The sequence below is a fragment of the Tupaia chinensis genome, unplaced genomic scaffold (genome assembly GCF_000334495.1).
Source record: "Tupaia chinensis unplaced genomic scaffold, TupChi_1.0 Scaffold000567_1, whole genome shotgun sequence".
Taxonomy (NCBI): domain Eukaryota; kingdom Metazoa; phylum Chordata; class Mammalia; order Scandentia; family Tupaiidae; genus Tupaia; species Tupaia belangeri.
In genome coordinates, this window is record NW_006160080.1 from 3,171,340 (window position 1) to 3,174,896 (window position 3,557).

The following is a 3,557-nucleotide window of genomic DNA, read 5'->3' on the forward strand; positions in this document are numbered from 1 at the left end:
CTGTAAATTTTTTTGATCATAAACCCCTTGCAATACCTTTTTTTTTTTTTTTGTAGAGGTTTTTGCTATAGGGCGCGTGCACGCGCCAGACAGAGAGACAGAAAGCAAGAAATCACCCCCCAGGGGGGATGACCATGCTGCAATCCCTTCTCCTCCATTCTCCTCTTGGGATTTTGGGCATGTACACACACGCCCAGCGTGAATCTAAGCCACCGGGTCCAGAGCTCGTACCGTGGTCGACCACATGGGAGTTCAGTGATGTAGCCATTACGCTAACTGCTGGTCCCGCAATACCATATTTTTGAGAATAGACCCTTGATATAGCTTAATCTAGAACAACTAGTACTGAACTCATATATTTTGTACATGATCAAACATATATATAAGGAAATAAAAAAGTTAATAAGAATAAGAAACTAGATTTTAAAAAGGAAATATGAGTTCTAATGTTTTGTTTTCTGCTCCCCAGCAGATCTCTGTGCATCTGCTGTGAGGCAAGTACTCTTAAGTTTGGAGGCTACTAGATGTTAGGAGGTGGCGATTGGGTGTGATTACTTATCACTGGCCCTTGGGCCAGAAGGCTACCTGAGAGTTGCCAGAGCTGGAGGCAAGCCCTTCTGAGCTTCCCCACTTTGGTACTATTGGACATTGAGGTCTCAGGGGCCACAAACAAATAGATACCTTAAGTACCTCCCACCACACAGATCTGCACATGTTGTCATTTTCTCAGTCTACTCCACCATTTGGCTGCTCTGCCTAGATTCTAGCATTCTCCTCAGAGTGTATCATGATCAATAATAGGAGTTGCCCATTAGAATTACTTCACCTTGGCAGGCATTGGAACTGTGGCCAGCTCCAGGAAGTGTGTGAAATTGCAGAGAGTTGCCTACAGTGCCCTCTCTCCCCATTGTGACATAACCAGCCTTCTCCACTTTCCTCTGCCATGCCATAGTTCGCCACAAACATGGACTAACCAAGTGTCCTGGTTTGGGTTCCCTCAGAAGCAGAGCCTGAGACAAGCATTTGAGAATAAGAAGTTTATTTGGAAGGTGAAAGCAAATTCAGCAGGGGAGTGGGGAAGTGAGAAAGAAAGGGGAGGCAGCTAAGACAGAGTAAGCTTGGCCTACAGAAGTAGAGAGGGCAGCTATTATATTTTTTGTCTTAAACACATGGGTGCCTTCTCTTTTCCCTGTCAGTCTGATCACAACATTAGCATTAGTAATGCATTCATTCCGAATTTTAGTTTCCCCATTTCACATTCTCGTGCAGTACTGTAGACTGTGTATTATCAATGAGAACACCCTTTTCTCTCCCCACCTCTTTTCTTCTGGCTAATGCCTGCTTAATCATCAGGTGTCAGCCTGCATATTACTTCTTCTTGAAAGCTTTCTCTCTTCCCTCTTTCTGGGATAGTACTCCTTCTCTGTGTCCTTGTAGTGTCACCCTCTGTCCTATTAGAGGTTTTATCATCCCATATTGCTTTCACTTATTCATATAATAGATCATTGATATATGCCTGGCACTGTTATGGGTTATGGAGCTTATATTCCAATAAGGAAGACTGATTTTCATTTGTAATTTTATTATAATTTCTTATTTACCAAAGTGTTTGCCCCACCCAGTTATATATATTTAATTTGTCATTAGTATCTCTGATCCTCAACACAGTGTGGGTCACATAGGAGGTGCTCACTAAACATTTGTTAAGTTGGGCGTAAGAGCACATGACATCTTAGTTAAGGATGATTTGCTGTTTCCATGGCCTTTCCCGGGGGAAACTGATCTCTCATCTTTCCCGTTGGCTGTTTTCATATGATGATGTGTGCATCGAGAGATAAATTAACCTACCTTGACTGTCAGGGGGATAAATCTGCTGATGAGTGGGTTTAGAACTATTAACATTATATTGTCCATTATTTTGTCTTTTTTTTTAGACTGGGAGAACACATCCCTGTTCAGTTATAAAAAAGCCAGAGAACAACTCAGAAGAGGCTAAAACGTGAATTTTGCAAACGCACAAGGTGTTAATGCAGGCAGTATAATGTAGTAGTTATAAGTAGAGATTCTTGAGTCAAAGGTTTCCAATTTCAATCCCAATTCTGCCTCTTATTTGCTGTTTGACTTTGAGCTGTAGTTCCTGAGGTACAAATAGAGATAACTATAGACTGTACCTCATAGGATGGTGGATGGACTAAATAAGAGTAACACATGTAGAGTTACTAGGTGCCTAGAACAGAGTAAGTGTGGTAAGTATTATTGTTACTGTGATTTGTTCACACACGTTGGTGCTGGTTCGTTGAATAATTGGAGGCTGGCTATAGGACTCCTTGGGGTGCTCAAAATAACATTTCAGTGTTCTTTGTACAACAGAAAAATACAGTGATGTTACTCATTTAAAGCAAATTCTAAGTTTTAAAGAAATCATATAAAGGGCATGAGTGATTCAATTCATGGTCCAGAGACTGGCCATTAAAATAACTACCTAAACCATGAATTCTTTCCCTCTTTCTCTTTTTCTCTGTGTCTAAGCAAATATTTAGTGAGTACTTTGTTTGCATTTGATGCTAGGAACACCAAGAGAAATGGAATAGATCTTTTCCCTTTAGGACTTTATATGTGAAAGAGGGACTTACAGTGTACTTTGGGAAGCTCTATAATTGGACACACACATGGTTTTGAGAGCCAGAAGACAGAGTGACTAATTTCCCTTTGGTGATTTAGGAAAGGCTTCACACAGAGGAGGTGACATTTTGAACAACTGTATCTAGACATAGCCATCATCTAATCACTGTGGATTGAATAGGAATTCGGCCAGGAAGCCAGCCATCTATTGGATCATCAAAGTCATTTTCTATGCATTTCTGCATAGAAAAACACAGAAAAATATGTCATGACTTTCCGATGACCCAATAGCTACATTGTCCACTATTTTTGAGGGAGCTCGAGTAATTATGCTATCATTTACACTGTGTGTAGCGGCCTCATCAGGTCCTAGTCTTGCGACCTGGTCATGGAAACCTGTATGGTTGTCCTGCCTCATAATGAGGCCCTCTGGCAAGATTTAATATGCTAATCGGAGTGTAGAAGCCCAAAGCTGCCTTTCCAGTTATTTTTAAAGTGACTCCATTAGATTAAATAGCAAACTAGATAACCACTTTGCTCGCTCTCCTGTGGCTCCCAATTGCAGAAAGGAACTGGGCCAAAAAGCAGCTTGGATGGGGTTATGGAATGGTTATGGCTGGGACCTTTCAGTCCTGGTTGGCAAAGTCTAAGGATGGTAAGCTTGAAAACACGTATGCTGTATAACCAGCTAGGAAGAATTGGGGAGGAAAATTACTGGGGATGCAGCTCGAGTCAGCGTGAGGCCCTGGGAACAAGACCACCCCTGGATGGCCTCAAAAGATAGCAGAATGGTGGCTGTTGCCATCATTTCTGTCTCCAGTACTTTCAAGCTTTCACCTCCTCTTCCTTTGGAAATTCAACTAAATTATAGATCAACTTTCCTTTTACTTTCTGATGATGAAGGGAAGTGACTCTCCCTTTCACAGATCGGTTCA

At 41.6% G+C, this 3,557-nt stretch overlaps 1 protein-coding gene across 1 annotated transcript in view; it reads left to right on the top strand.

The window, feature by feature from the left end:
• Positions 1-3,557, top strand: part of PPEF1 (protein phosphatase with EF-hand domain 1) — a 125,994-nt gene that overhangs the window by 3,593 nt on the left and 118,844 nt on the right. The gene's annotated exons all lie outside the window — the stretch shown is intronic.